General features: G+C 32.7%; 6 non-coding genes across 6 annotated transcripts; 2 read left to right on the top strand and 4 right to left on the bottom strand.

The window, feature by feature from the left end:
• Positions 1-7,061: 7,061 nt before the first annotated feature.
• Positions 7,062-7,133, top strand: Trnaq-uug (transfer RNA glutamine (anticodon UUG)). The gene has a single exon. It is a non-coding gene; the product is annotated as a tRNA-Gln (tRNA).
• Positions 7,134-7,690: 557 nt separating this feature from the next.
• On the bottom strand, positions 7,691-7,773 carry Trnal-uaa (transfer RNA leucine (anticodon UAA)). The gene has a single exon. It is a non-coding gene; the product is annotated as a tRNA-Leu (tRNA).
• A 133-nt stretch (positions 7,774-7,906) lies between these two features.
• Trnaq-uug (transfer RNA glutamine (anticodon UUG)) lies at positions 7,907-7,978 on the top strand. Its single transcript has one exon. It is a non-coding gene; the product is annotated as a tRNA-Gln (tRNA).
• A 1,339-nt stretch (positions 7,979-9,317) lies between these two features.
• Trnaq-cug (transfer RNA glutamine (anticodon CUG)) lies at positions 9,318-9,389 on the bottom strand. Its single transcript has one exon. It is a non-coding gene; the product is annotated as a tRNA-Gln (tRNA).
• Positions 9,390-11,124: 1,735 nt separating this feature from the next.
• Trnaq-uug (transfer RNA glutamine (anticodon UUG)) lies at positions 11,125-11,196 on the bottom strand. Its single transcript has one exon. It is a non-coding gene; the product is annotated as a tRNA-Gln (tRNA).
• A 5,454-nt stretch (positions 11,197-16,650) lies between these two features.
• On the bottom strand, positions 16,651-16,722 carry Trnaq-cug (transfer RNA glutamine (anticodon CUG)). The gene has a single exon. It is a non-coding gene; the product is annotated as a tRNA-Gln (tRNA).
• Between the last annotated feature and the right edge of the window lie 480 nt (positions 16,723-17,202).

Below are 17,202 nucleotides of genomic sequence, written 5' to 3' on the forward strand. Positions count from 1 at the left end.
TTAAATATCACAGTTATTTAATATATTACTTACATATCACTGGTATACATGTATATCACATATATTTACTATCACACACTTTCAGTATAGACTGGTAATTGGATATATATAGAAACAAGTTCACAACTTTGGGAATACAATATTTTATAGGCGTGACTTAAAACATGAGATCTCGCCGATATTTCAAGTCGGATCGCAGGATTCAGAGTCCTGAGTGCTTACCATTACACCACGGGATAATTTGTAGCATTAGGTCGATGAAAGGTCAAGAATTGTTTACATTGTTTCAGTCCGTTTCTAATTACATTTGCCTTTCTTAAGCGTTGATGATAATACATAAATAAGTATGACTCATTCAAACCCATGCGTTCCAAATCCTTAATGCAAATAAAAATACATATGGCCTTAATGTATAATTAAACGTTTGCTCAGTTTGTTTGTACCGCTTCATCTGTATTTCTTCTAATACGTTACACAATCTTAATGCCGATTGCTCAGTACATGTTTTGTAACGAAATATCAAATCCGATTGAAACTGGAGTTAAACTTCTTTATATTGGCCACTGGGCGGATTAAACTAAATCACTGGTTCAAATTGCAGAAACAGTATGTCAACGATCTAAATTTCAAGTTTAGCCAAATTTATAAAACTTGGAAAAAACATTTGTTTCAATTATTTTAAGACCGACATGGTAACTAAGTAACCGGTTGGTACATGACTATAATTAATAACTATACGTTTGCAAAGTTTGATCGTTACCTCCTTATCGGTATTTCTACCATTAAAGTACACAATCTTAATGAGGTTTTCTCAGAACATGTTTTCTAACGACATATCAATAGCGTCTGAAACTTGGAAGCATTGCGACATTAACAAATTCTCGGGGTCAAATTAAAGACACATCTTGTGAACACTCTAAATGTCTAGTTTTGCAAAATTGTTATAAAACTTGATAAAAAAATCAATTATGTTAAGACCCAGTTTGTAAATGATTAACCGGTAGGGAAAAACAAAGAGAATACATGGTTGGTGCCGAGATGGAGAAAGTTTATCCGGTGAGGCTTAGAAAAAGTAAATAGGGCGAGCTTTAACGAGCCCTATTTTTCTTTTTCGCGCCGAACCGGATAAACTTTCTCCATCTCGGCACCAACCATGTATTCGATTTATCCTGCTTCATGCTTTTGACACATTTGAAGACAAATGATTAATTGACATAACAATAAAATTAATCGTGTCGGGCCTCCTACATGTACACAACATTCTTGACGACCGAATAACTACCGATTGTGTCACGTAAAAAAAAAGTTCCACTTTAAACTGTTCCTTTTAATACTTTCCTATTGACAATATGAGAAGAAACAAAAAACGAATCGATAATGTGATATTTGTCTTTGTAAAAAATGAAAAAAATGCAACAGCAAAACAAAAACTAAATTGTATTTACCTTAATGACAACTTTAATCCATTGCTTATAACAATAAAGTTACACATCCATTTTCTGTTCTTCCATCCCTCTGTCGAAATCCATTTTCTGTTTTTTCATATTATTATCGAAATGTATTTTAAACCACACTATTTTTTGATAGCGTGTGTATCGAATGCTAATCACACTGACCTAAAACCCGATTTACGAAATCGTAATCATGTCGTAGCGAATTATTTTATTCCTATCGAAGTTAACAATTATAAATGACAAACTCACAACGCGAAAAACGTTTATGATTCGTTCGATGCTTTAAAAAATATTTAAAACAAACTGTTAAAGCCACCACGTCAAAATTGTTATCCCTAAAATCATAAGAGAGACTAGATAGTATGTTTCGTATGAGAAATGACGTCACACTGGATACGTCATAAATTGCGTAAGCAAGTAAATGAAAATAATAAATACGGAAAGCTGGTTGGGTAACATATTTTAAAGAAGAAAAAAAGGATGATATATAATATAACGATAACATTCGTGATGCGTCCCAATAAATTTCAAAGGTCAAATATAAGAACATGTTAATCGGCGCGTAGGAATACATACTTACGGTTAGATCGCGGTCAGGTGATGTACTGCCGGATATCAACTAGTTTATCCGACCCTGCTTTATTTGGTCAATGTTTGCAACAGAGGCAGGATAAAAATCATTATCATGTGGAAGTTAGTAAGTGTGTAACGATTTATAGTTTTATCCATTTCCAATCATGATTTCTTATACACAAAATATATTTTAAGTAGGTTCTACTGGATCAACGTCATTTTTTTCGATCATTGTTGAACAGCATTCTTCCATTTTTACTTTGTTTCATACAGTTTGAACATTGTCATTCGACGATCTGTGAACACGTCCTTTTTGTATTTTTATGCGTTGCCCACTATATTCATGAATAAGCTGAAATATGAGTATGTGCAATTCATCTAGTTACACTATCCAAAATAGAACAATATGTTCAATATATGGATGTTAAGTTGATGATGATGATATTTTACCCCTCGGGTTATTTTCATTTAACTGATACGATAGGGCTGAATAATATCGAATAAGAGATCTTGACCTTATGATAAAATGGTCTCGTGACGTAATTGTAAGCACTCAAAACACTGAATCCTTCGACTCGAGTTATTATGTGGCGATATTGCAAACACATACATTATAGTATTTTGAAAACTGTATGTATTTAGAGTTTTTTCATAACAAAAATTTAATAATCATTGTATGGCGTGGCCTCTGGCTTTAAGTTTTTCTTTTTCCATGACTCTGCTGAAAACTTTAGTAAGTATCGAATATTGCTGTGTCACAAATTTAAATACTAAGGCGTAAGAGAATTGGCTCAGCATGTTTTTTTTTATTATTTATCTAGCAATTGATTTTTCAACTTGGTCACGTGGGGTCATTAACTATGTCACTATGTAAAGTAATTTTAAGCTATTAAACACTATAGATACCAAATTTATCTCCAACTTTTCACAGAACTTGGTAAGAAGACCTACATCTAACATAGCATAGATAGATGTTTATTCAGGAAAAAAGGCAATATGCCCTTCATTCCGCATGCAACACATGACAAAGAAATATACAACCGGTTAATGGTGAGATATGTTGCATCATGTTAGATATCTGCATATATATATGGGGAGATATATATACATCAGCATGTAGTTTTGATTGTGAAGATGCAATAAAAAGATAAACAAATAAATTAACGTTTGGAAGCAATGGAAGGAAAAAAAAATATAGCGTGTATTTGTCTTAGACCAGGGTTATTGGGTCATTTCGGAGAAAAATGTAAGTTCTAGTCTAATGAAATGTAACTAGAGTTTATGTATTAAAAAGTGTAAATTTAAATATGAACGGTATATTTAGTATATATTTGACACACAAAGTTGAGTTAACCAAAAATGGATATTAAATCTAGGTAGCCTTTTTTTTTGGGGGGGGGGGGTTAGATTGTATATTCCTTGTTATAGAGCCAAAAATATAGAAAAACTCACGTAGGCATGCTATAGTGTTTGATTTCAGGTACATGTACATATCAGGTGCATTTATCAGTAAAAGTTATTTACATATATATTTACATACATGTTTAACAGCTTACAAAATAACATTTGTTATTTACACACACATACACACACGCTTATATATTTATATATATATATATATATATATATATATATATATATATATATATATATATACACATACATATACATATATATGTACACAAAGTATCATATAGTATTTTTACAACGTTGGTGATGTAATTGGTGCATGTGTATTTTGCGATTGATGTTGGTGTTGTGTAGCCTTTCATGTTCAAGCTCATAACGATATTAATATCCGATATATCAACTCGTGCTTCCGTTACACAATCGATTTATAATTGGAGAAATCATCAAATGTGTCTGGAAATAATCGGATTAACTACCGTCGTGGATACAGTTAAATGGATTTTATCATGGTAAGTCAACGTTGTAAGTGTGGTACAGTTTTACAAGCTTGACAACCTAACCCGAAATCAAAACGTTAGGTTGAGGCGCATGTGTAAAATTGACCAACTTTTATTTAATAATAATAGGTCTGCTCATGACTCATGTTAGTCAAGTAATCTAATTCGAGGAATTAGGTTACTACACATGATGGAGCTATATGTATATACTAATGATACAATTGAGTGGCTTGATATGTGATGGCCAATTCATCATGCTAACAATTTTTGAAGATTTAAAAGTTACACATTTAGACAATTAGAGCACACATTTATCGATTGTTATTTGATATGTGGTAAACAAATGCATTGTATTTGCGTTCACCAATAAGAAAACCTTACAGATTATGCACATTTTGTAAGTTTTAGTAACAACATAGAATAAAATAGCATGGTATATGATGGACAACTGTTATAAACTTAGATACATACATGTACACCTACATAAAAATGAGCAATATACATATACTGGCTTACATGTTAATAAAATATGATGTTTACTATTGATGTTTATTTGATTCTTATGTTTGCAATACACCTAATAAACATAATTGTGTTTTATGTTGTATCTTTTTGTAATACCAGTGTATTTTTGTCTTTTTCAATTTCAGGTACCACTACTGTTTCTTGACACAAATTGTTTTTCTACTAATTTGGTTAAAAAATAGTGGTGTGTGTTTTCATCGTTGCTGTAATAAGAGGCTGTGAAAACATAGAAAAGCTGGATTGCCATTTCACATATTGACGGGTTTGCCAGGCTCGCATGGTTGTGAGTATAATTATATTTATTTTATGTTATAGGTGATTAATAACTAATTCTGTGAGTATATATTTTCTCTTAACACCAGTGATTTATGTATATATATTCCTAGGTTTTTTAGTATACCATTGTTGTTTGCGGACATTAGTTCTGAAAATTTAATTATATTGGATGTTTCCAATAGTATTTTTTAATGTGTAATTTTCTTATTTCCTTGTAAAGTGGGCATTCTAATAAAAAGTGGAATTCATCTTCTAGTGTATTGCAAGATAGGCATTTTCGTTCGTTTCTTGGTATTTTGTTTGGTTTGTGCCACCTTCCTGTTTCTACAGCGAGTCTGTGTGATGATGTCCTGAGACATGTGAAAGCTTGTCGGTATTTTTTTATATTTAAACTGTTGAGATAGTTTTTGTAGCCAAAGTTGTGGAAAAGTATATAAGTTGATGCTCTTGAGGACATGTGGAGTTCATTGTTTAAGTTTTGCAAGAAAATATCTTGTGCTCTTTGTTTTAGAGATGACATGAATAAGTCTTCGTTTTCAACATTCGTGGTGATGATCAATTAAGAATGGCAGATTTTGGTGACAACAATATATCTGATATCGCCCGGCTACCTCCGTCCTAAGAGTATCAGACGTTTAAGCATTTAATGGAATCTTACGGTCTGGGGTTCAAGTCCCACGTTGGGCATTATGTTTTAGAATTTTGAAACATTTTGTTCATTAAACTTTGAAGAGGTTTAAACTTTAAAACATTAAATTGACCATAAGATTCATATGCGTGTGACGATTTTAAAGAAACAATAAATAATGTCTCGTTCAAACAATCATTCGCTCAAAATTGTTACAGCAATCTAAACTATATATGGCCTAAAATATTATATATTTGCGCAGGTTGGAATTTAACCGCTTCCATTATATTTTGTAAGAATTACAGAAAGCAATTTTCATTAACATATCGCATTGTGACTTAAAATACTAGGTCCCGCCGAGATTTGAACTCGGATCGAAGGATTCAGAGTCCTGAGTGCTAACCATTACATCACGTGACCATTTGTCGCATTCGGTCGATAAAAGTTTGCAAATTGTTCAATTAGTTTTATTACATTGACCATCATTAGTCGTTGATGTTTATAAATAAATAATTATGTGTCCTTCAACCCTATGCTTTCTAAAGTTTTAATCCAAACAAAAAAATATATGACCATAATTTATAAGTATACGTTTGCTCAGTTTTTGTCTTACCGCTTCATCGGTATATCTATCATTAAGCTATACAATTTGAATGAAGTTTGCTCATAAAATGTTTTCTACCAGTATATCAATTACGTTTGTACACGGGGCGGCTTTCACTAATTCTCTGGTTCAAATTTGAGACACAGTTTGTGAACACTCTAAATGTCAAGTTTTGCAAAATATTTATAAAATTTGGTTACGCTTTTGTAAAACGTTCAATTACACCACGAAACCGGGTGTCGTATTACGTCGATGAAAGGTCACGAATTGTTAAAATTGTTTCAACCCGTTTTTCATTACAATCGCCATTCTTAGGCGTTGATGATTCAACATAAAAAATATATGTTTTACCCACATCCATTCTTTACAAAGTTTTAATGCAAACACAAATATGTCTTATCTTAATACACAATTATACGTTTGCTTTGTTTGTTCATCGATATTTCTACCATTAAGATACAAAGTGTAAATAACGATTGCTAAAAATATTTTTTTTCTAACGGCATATCAATTGCGTTTGAAACTTGGTCAAGATGAGGCATTAACTAACTGACTAATTGAAGAAACATTTTTGAATACTCCAAATGTCATAATTTACAAAATCTTCATTAAACTAGGTACAAATGTTTGCTTAAAGTATGTTAAGACCGACTTTGTAACTGAGTAAAAGGGCGGGAGAACAATCACAAGTTGTGATATTTCGAACAAATATCATTTACTTATATAGTATTTAAAGTTTTATGACAACATAATAAATATAGTTCGGATGGGGTTCGAACTCATGCGGACATTTATCCATTGGAACTTAAGTACGAAGCTTTTAACCCTCATCAACCGAATTTTTTAAGTACACAGTTTATAGAACATAGATGTCATCTATAATTTGATTTAATATCATACTTATTTACTGAATATATTTCAGAGTAGCAATGTTTAATATTTTAAAACTATACAAACATTCGTAAATAAATAAAGTTTATGTAATACGCTCAACGCACGAGTATTGATTATTACTTATATAAAAGATTTCTCCATATGTGACGTACACTTATATCGCCGCCGATATGATCACAATACGTTTTATCGTTAAACAAGGTCCCGTGGTGTAATGGTTAGCACTCAGGACTTTGAATCCTGCGATCCGAGTTCAAATCTCGGCGGGACCTTCTCCTTTTATTTTTTATTCTTAGATGAATCTGCTAGCATGGTTCATTCAGTATTGAAATAATTATGTGTTCCGTCACAAGTTGAAATACTGAGGCATAACATAATTTGTTCAGAATATCGTTTTTTAATCATATATCTAGCAATGAATTTTGAAAACTGGGTAACGTGGGCTTATAAACTAGGTCACAATGTAGAATAACTAAAGTATCTTTATGTGTTGCTCACTGCATTCATGAATAAGCTGATAAATGAGTATTCGCGTTATATCTAGCTACAGTATCCAAAATAGAACTGTGTTGTCATTTATAAAATGATTTGGTGGTGAATATGATATTTTGACTCTCGGGTTGTTAAGTCCACTGATACGATATAGCTGAATAATATTAAATAAGAGAAAATAACCTTATGATAGAATGGTATCGTGATATAATTGTAAGCACTGAAGACACTGTATCTTTCGATTCGAGTTCTAATCTGGCAATATTGCAAACGCATACATTAAAGTGCATCGCAAACCTCATTCATTCTAAGTTTGTATTACAAAATAAAATAAGCATAGTACGGATGGGGTTCGAACCCATGCGGACATTTGTCCATTGGAACTTAAGTCCAACGCCTTAACCACTCGGCCACCGTACTTTACGTAAACAATCTATAACACGTAGAAATATTCGATACGTTTATCATATATTATTTACATTTATTGACTATATTGCAGAGTTACAAGGTTTTTTGCTTTAAAACTACACAAACACGTCTTTTATTTATGTACGGTCCCGTGGTGTAATGGTTAGCACTCAGGACTTTGAATCCTGCGATCCGAGTTCAAATCTCGGCGGAACCTGAAAGTCTTTCTTTTTCCATTCATCTGTGTTTTTGTTTGTTCCGTCACATAAATACTTGTTTTCAAATGATCTATATACTAATCTATTAAAAAATGGGTCAGGCGGGGTCATAAACAAAGTCACCAGGTAAAATATTCAAAAGCTTGTCAATACTATAAATGCAATTGTTATCGCCAATTACTCATTACACTTATTCGTCATTCATCAGAACACCTACTTCTAACATATCATGCACTCGCGAGGATCATCAATCAAGCTTGGCAGATTTCGCTGACAAAATAAAGGCTGAACTCGCCCAGTCGGTAGAGCATCAGGCTTTCAAACAGTAATGGAATCTGGGGGTCTTGTGTCTTAAAAAACACACAAAACAATTGTATAATAAAACGCAATTAGTCGGTGCATTTGCATATTGAACATGCAATATAAATTTGAATGACTAACGGGGTCACGGGGCGGATAAAACTAACTCACTTGTTCAAATTGAAGAAACAGTATGTAAACGCTCTTAAAGGGGCCTTTTCACAGATTTTGGCTTATTTTGAAGTTTGTCATTAAATGCTTTAAATTAATAAATGTAAACATTGGATCTTAAAAGCTCCAGTAAAATATCAAGAATTAAATTTAAAAAAGAAGAAAAAAGTAGCCGGTACCAGGGCTCGAACCAGTGACCCCCGGAGTCCTGGAGTAAGTCTGAAGTAAAAACGCATTAGCCCTCTCTGCTACTCCACCGGATATACACAGTGGAAGTATTTTATACTTTAGATAAGCAATCTTCGTTGTTTCGTAAATTTAAACGACAACAACAGAACTCTCCAAATTATTCAATCGTTTCGCGTTGCAACGCTTTATAATTTTTAGGTTTTCAAATCGTCAAAAGATACATATAATGGCTAAATTGGACTATGGTAAATGTTCAGTAATACTGTTTTCTCACAAATATCATAACTAAAACGAAAATTTGCGAATATGAAACAACTTTTTTCAATTTTGTCAATTTACCAAACCGTGAAAAGATCCCTTTAATGTCAAGTTTATCAAAACCGCCATACAACTTGGTAAAAACTTTTGTTTCAATTATCATAGACCGAGCTGGTAACTTAGCAACCGGTTGGTAAAACAAACTTTTAATTCAAAATCATATCGAAATAAGTAACTCTGTAACAATTCATATTTTTATCCATTTCAATGTGTTCATTTCAAAATTAGCAAATATTGCTTGTACGCGCTAACTGCTACAATACAAACGATAATATGTATAGCAAATACCAAAATAAAACTATAGTCAAACAATGACAATAAACTTAAAGTTGTAATTTTCTTTAAAAGTAACTATAAAATAGGTCCCGCCGAGATTTGAACTCGGATTGCAGGATTCAGAGTCCTGAGTGCTAACCATTACACCACGGGACCACACACGCACGTCTAGTTGTCGTCTTGATTATACCGATACAGTGTGTTCGGTATATACACTTGAAAGCAGTACTGGTATATTAATACAACATAGGCGCTTTATCTCTGTGTATGAAAGCCACAAACTGACAGACGTGTTGGAAATAACATATTTCAATAGAGGTATATGATTTATTTGTCTTTGTCTTGACATGTTTACAGTCTATGTTAATGTGTCTAACATGTAACCCTAAAATAGCATTCATTATAGTATAGTTTAAGTTTGAAAAGAATAGTAGATCTATATTGTTTATTAAAAAACACTTATAGAACAAAACGAAACAATAAACATAAGCGCTTCACTTTGGTATAACTTCAAACCCATGCGGTCAAATGTTTCAATCGAAAGACAAATATATATGGCCTTAATATATAATTATACGTTTTCTCATTTTGTTTCTTACCGCCTCATCGGTATTTTTCCTAGTACGCTAAACAATCTTAATGAAGTTTGATCAAAATACGTTTTATAACGACAAATCAATCGCATTTGAAACTTGCACAGGGGGCGGCATTAACTAATTAACTGGGTTAAATTGAAGAAACAGTTTGTGATCACTTTCAGTTCCTCATGATGTCAGCAAAGCACCAAAAGCCTTTTAGCTTTTTTTTGCCTTGAAGATGTAAATAAAGTGTATTACAATTGCAGTGCAATACTTATATGTTTAGTGTTAAGCTAACATATCTATGATATTGTTCAATAAAGCAGTTCGTTAAAGCCCGTCTGTATATGAATGTAACGCTTGAAAATAGCAAATATTTTATGGGAAATTGTTCAAAGATTTTAACACTTTTAAATGCGTCATTTAATGATATAATAATATTAGTATATGAACATTGGTACTATAGAGCGCCGGTATAACACACAAATAAAATTTAAAAAACAAAATAAAACAAAACTGCTAGACCTTGACCCGAACCATTGACTTAAGGATTAAAAATCAATCTCCTTATGCACACGGCCATGAAAGGCATGTTATGTTAGTATTTATTTTATACGCCTAACTATTCAAATGTTACGCATTCGTATCGCTTAATAATTTTATCATTTCTAACTATGAGCATTCATAAACAAAAATGTTTATTTGACCGTGCGTAAGATATCCGTGTAAGCTCCAAATGTTCATCGGCGATCGAATTATATTAATTGACAATAAATGACAATGGATACATGTCATATCATTGTAACGGTAACTGAAACACAACATAGTATTAAGTTAATAGAGTATGATTGGCTTGTTATGAAAACTTGAAGTTTTGTAAAATAATAAACACATTAATTGTGAATGGTGGTGTCAACCGTGGGTTAGAGTTATCTCTAACTTGTTAACTAATCACGTAAATATAATCATACATAACATGCATTAATTGCAAGCGTTATATTCATCAACACGTGGTATTTCAAGTATATGTTAACTAATCACGTTAATATAATCATACATAACATGCATTAATTGCAAGCGTTATATTCATCAACACGTGGTATTTCAAGTATATGTTAACTAATCACGTTAATATAATCATACATAACATGCATTAATTGCAAGCGTTATATTCACCAACACGTGGTATTTCAAGTATATGTACTCTGTATTTTACCAAAGCTGTTATACTTCAGCTTCAAACAAAACTTACATATATTCGAATACTTCATAAAGTTTGGTAACATTTTTAGTAAATTAAACTAAAATGGAAGAGGTCCCGCCGAGATTTGAACTCGGATCGCAGGATTCAAAGTCCTGAGTGCTAACCATTACACCACGGGACCATATACATAGCTAAATATTTGTTATAATATCTGTGTAGATAATAGTATAGGGACAAAACTGAAAGATATTATCAATATTCTTGTTTCAAATTTATTTTTACGTACTGCGTTTGCGAATTGGGTGTACCGTGTTAAAGTTTAAAACGTTGTTGCTTGCAATATATAATAAGCTAATATATATGAATAACATCTATCTTGTCTTACGTTTCATTTTATATTAAAAGTACTATAGCCTATTTGTTATAAGGCGTTCGGCTTAATCAATTCCGCTAATGTTCGCTAATTATTCATTTTTTCTGTAGTCATGTTACTATTTATCTAAAAAGTCATAACCTAATTTAATTTGGAATTAAAGTTATAGTGACATATACACAAACCTTTATTAAAGTCCCTTTCCAAAAAATACAAGTCACGCGGAGGGCTGAGCATTACATTGAACGACCAGGTAGCACTTTTACAGGACATTTTCAGGTTTAACTGTCGAGGATTCCGAGTCCTGCGTATCAACAATAACAGACAGACAGACAGACATAGTTTATTCAGACTTATACAATAGTACATCGTCTTAATACTAAAAATACACATCATATTCTGTCACGTGAATGCGAATAATAGCATAACATTATATAACATAAAATCAATACAAATAAACATAATATATGGTAAGAACACATAAGTTCTAACGAGGGGTGGTAAAATCTATTCAACAGTATTATTTAGGATTGTATTTCTTACAACTAGAGCTTCTTTTATATATTTGCATACATTGGAAATTACTAATCTATCACAAGAAACTAATAATTTGTGAAATTTATACACAGATGGATTAATATAATATGTATAACTTATATATTTTTTTCTTAAATCGATGTAACATCGGCATATACATATAAAATGATATTCGTCTTCTAAATCAGTGTCATTACAACATAAACAATAACGTTCATTGCGTGGAATATTGTGTTGGGCATATCTGCCAGTTTGAATTCTCAACGGGTGTGCAGAGACTCTTATTCTTACAAAAAATAAACGCAGACGTCTAGGAAGTAAGTCCAAATATTCTTCATATTCAAAAGAGGTTTTAAAAACTTTATACATATCTAATACAGGACTGCTATTCAGTTTACCATACCACTCTTGTCTAAAATTGTCAACAAGTCTACATTTGAATTCTCTAATAAAACTATTTATTTGCACAACATTTGGATTTTCAAATACATAACCAAATCCATAATTATTTAACATGTTTTTTACATGTGAGACCCAATTTGTAAAACCTTTATTACAATCGTTTAAAGCTTGTTTGTAAACAATTTGCATAATAATATTTTCACTGGTTAAAATTTTAAACCAATATTTTATAATTTTTACAAACCTGTTTACATACAATGGATATCTACCTAATTCTCCATAAACAGCAACATAACATGTATTTATTTTAACTTGAAGTAATCGTTTGCAAAATTTTAAATGTATGCGTTCAATGCCATCTGACTTGTTAAAACCCCATACTTCTGCGGAATAATTTAATATGGAACCCACAAAGGAGTCAAACAACTGACATAATATTTTTGGTTTAATATCGAAGTCATGACATTTTATCAACAATGTATTCATGGCTTTAAGGGCTTTACCAATCAAATGTTCTTGGTTTGATTTAAAACTTCCAGTATAATTTAGTACTGTGCCTAAATAATTAAAGTTATCAACAACTTCAATATCATTACCATTGTATGCCCATTTTTCATTTTGTTTTAAACCTCCTCTCTTCCGAAACACCATAATTTTTGTTTTAGCAGTGTTTACATTTAAACCCCAAGAATTGCAGTATAAATACAATCTATCTAAATGTGACTGGACTTCAGCAGGTGACTTGCCTAAAATGGCCATGTCATCAGCAAATAATAGTAAAATCATCGTAATATCATCTATACTCAAACCAGAATTAATGTTGTCTTGTAGGTACAATTCAAGATCTTCAACAAATAAAGAAAACAAAATCGGCGACATAACTTCACCTTGCCTCAGTCCAACCGCATAACTAAAATAATCTGAATAAGATGAACATGATTTAACACGCGATTTAACATTTGCATACATATCCTTCACTATTCTAAGCAATTTACCTTGTATACCAGACTTAAACATTTTCAACCATAATGCATTGCGGTATATACTATCAAAACATTTTAACATATCGACGTATATAACATACAAACGTTTATTTTCATTTAAATAATTTTGAACAATCGACATCAAGATATAAATAGCATCAACAGTTGAATATCCTTTCCTAAATCCGAACTGAGCATCCGAAATAATAGTGTTTTCGTTGCAAAACGTTTCAATGCGTTTGTTTAGGATAGTAGTAAATAATTTTGAAAAGCAACTAACTAAAGTAATGCCTCTATAGTTATTTACATCATTAACAGCACCTTTTTTATGCAAAGGGATCATAACACCTTCTGTCCATTTATCGGGAAAAAAGCCCGATACAAGAATACCGTTAAAAACATCGCACAAATGTGCTGACAATATATCACTGCATTCAAGAAAATATTCATTCAAAATACAATCAATACCTGACGATTTATTTCATTTTAAACGTTTTATTGCATTGTTAACTTCTTCGACAGATATAGGTACGTCAAGTTCTGGAAATACAGAATTTTCTAAGTTAAAATTATTATTTAAACAAAAATCTTCTGCTTCATAAATACAAAAATCAGACTCATTGTTACTAAGCTTTTCGAAAAAATTTGTAAATTCTTCTAAGGATATTTTATTTTTTGTGGAATTATTTTTTGATTTGAAAAATTTCCAAAAATCTCTTGGTTTGTGTTGTCTTAAATTTTCTATCTCCAACATTTTTTGCCGATAGCAACATGCTTTCTTCTTGCGGATTAAGTCTTTATAATACCTCTTACTTGTGCATAAACGTTCTCTGTTTATATCTGATTTACTTGAGTTAAAAATACGTAAAGCGTCATTGTACAAATGTTGTGCATTAATGCATTCGTGATCAAACCAATCAGCATTCTTTACACCGCTATTTGCACGGAAACTAGGATTAGTTTTGTAAACACGTGTTTGAGAGAATAACGGATCAGCAACACTGCGGATTGTTTCAGTAAATCTATTTAAAACGCTCTACTTGAACAATCAATATTTTCTACAATATAATTAAATACAGGTAACATACAAATAATACCTGAACGAAATTGGCTGCGTAACGCATCGTTCCACTTATATTTGACATCGGTGTAAGACTTATACTCAGACGATGCGTTATTACATAATAATGAAAACTGTAATGGGGCGTGATCACTAAATACGTTAAAATCATGCACGGTAAAATCTGAAATACTTGTAAAGCTGTATTCATTTGCCAATAAATAATCGATTACAGAAGTACCGTTAGTTGAATAAAAAGTTAGCTTACAGCTATTCCCAACTCTACCATTAACAATACGCATACATGTGGATTTACATAAATCTAGTAATTGTACTCCATGATTATTTAATGAACTATCTACTGAGGCCCTTACAGAGGCGTTGTCTGGGTGGTAATCTACATCATCATTAACAGTATTAATTCTATCATGTACAATATAATCACATTTATTACCAACTCTACTATTGAGATCGCCGGCAACAAAAACTTTACCAAATTCAGAATAATAAGAGATATCATTTTCTAAAATTTCAAATAAATCCACATTAAATGTGTTATATACTGGAGAGTCGTGTCCCCAGATATAAGTTGCACAAATATAAAAATCATCAGAGGTATGGAAAAATGTGTGGTCTAGTTTTAACCAAACAATTGTATCATAATGATTTTTTACAATAACAACATCACCAGCTAATTCTTCTTTAATATATATTACAATGCCACCGCTATTTCTGCGAGATTTTCTATGCTGAAATTTTCTAAAAAAGTTTAAAGACAAGTAACCATTCAAATCAATATCACTAGTGCTATTCGTCCAAGATTCATACAAAAAACATATATCATGATCACTTAAAATATTTACAAAGGAAGGATTACTTTTCTTGCAATCTGTAAGACCATTTACATTCCAAGAAAGAATGTCAATTTCTCCCCCGTCGTGTCCCTAGTCGCGCACTGGTCGCCCGTCGACGTACAGGGTGTCATAAGCGATCCACGATCGCTTGCCTTTTGCCCTTTCCTCTTTCATCTTGGGAAGCAGCTTCCTAAGTTTTGCAACCACTTCCGGTGGAAATTGTTCGAAAACGTTAAATCCTGTCCCATTGAGATGCTTCCACTGCCGTCTCACTATTTCCTTGTCTTTGAAAAAAGAAAACTTGGCAATTATTGAACGAATTTTCCCACGGGTATGTTCCCCCGGCGATCTATGAACTCGCTCGAACTTAATTGTGTCCGCCGTTTCTTTTGCAATATTCAGAGCCTCGTTAATGTGCTTTCTAAGTATCGACTCCGTGACCTCAGGCGTCTCTTTGTCCACTTCTGGTACGCCAGTGAATACAAGGTTGTTTCGCATACTTTGCGATTTCATGTACACGAGGTCGTCCCGAAGGCTGTCGCGCTCCCGTTCAAGGCCGTCGATCCTGCTAGAGACCTGTGCCGCCGCAATGTCCGCCCCCTCTGTGACGTGTTCGAGCCTCGACACGCGCTCGTCAACCTTTTTTACTTTATCGTCAAGAGCCAACCAAAGGGTTTTAATGTCCTTTTCCATTTTTGCCATACGCTGATCCATGTTGTCTAGGCATTGTAATTTTTGCTCAACTGCAGTAAGTCGCACACTTATTACTCCTAGGGCACTCATAACATCCTGCAATGTTGGTTGAGCGCCGGCCATGGTGGTATCCTTTGGCGCTTTGCAGGATTCGTGGTTATTTAGAAACACGCTTGTGTTTGATATATCACTGACTTCTTCGCCATATAATACAGAGTTTGTAAGACCAAGTAAATCACTTACTGAAAAAGAAGTGTCTGAATTCTGTTCCTCGCTGGACGGGCCTCTTTGTTTTGATAGTTTTTTATTGTTTAGATTTACACTGTCATTTCCACTACTATTCCTGTCTTTCCGTTTATTATTTTTATTTCGACCCATCAGAAATTTCATCAAGTAATATTTATCCACATATTACGAGTAAAGTAACACCACGATATATATTTAAATCCAAATTTATTTCTAAATCCGACACAGCAAAAAAAAACACGTCTGTTTCGCGCGCAATCACGTGACCCACCTCTCTAACACCACTGGACCATAGACGCGTTCTATATTGATTGCTGGGCTACACCGTGTTTCTGCCACATTGGATGTGTACAATTCAATTGATACATAATGTGTTTTACTTGCTAGTAGTGTGTTATTATTGTGAAATAAAGCTACAAACTGTAGGCGTGTTCGAAATAATTAATGTAATTCATAGATGTTTAAAAACATTAAGTAAAAATAAAATAGGTCCCGCCGAGATTTGAACTCGGATTGCAGGATTCAGAGTCCTGAGTGCTAACCATTACACCACGGGACCGTGCACTCTAACAAGATAACCGTGTTCGTTATAACGCTATATTGTATTGCGGTTTATAAACACTCAAAATTAGCAATTATTGATTAAAAGCGCTAAGTGTTGAAATGCAAATAATAATCTGTATGACACATAATAAAATTAAACTATATTCAAACAATGACAATAAACTAACAGTTGTTATTTTATTTTAAAATACAAATAAAAAAGGTCCGCCGAGATTTGAACTCGGATTGCAGGATTCAGAGTCCTGAGTGCTAACCATTACACCACGGGACCACACGCCCAGACCCATGTGTCGCCTTGATAATGGCGTTACAGTGTGTTCGGTTTATACACGCTAAAGGAGTACTGCTATATCAATACAGAATGTGTTTTATCTCCGCGCATTAAAGCTACAAACTGACAGAAGTGGTGAAAATAGCATTTTTCAAATAGACATATAATTATGATTTATTTGTCTTCGTCTCGACATTTTGACAG

The sequence above is a fragment of the Dreissena polymorpha genome, chromosome 11 (assembly GCF_020536995.1).
Source record: "Dreissena polymorpha isolate Duluth1 chromosome 11, UMN_Dpol_1.0, whole genome shotgun sequence".
In the NCBI taxonomy this organism is placed as follows: domain Eukaryota; kingdom Metazoa; phylum Mollusca; class Bivalvia; order Myida; family Dreissenidae; genus Dreissena; species Dreissena polymorpha.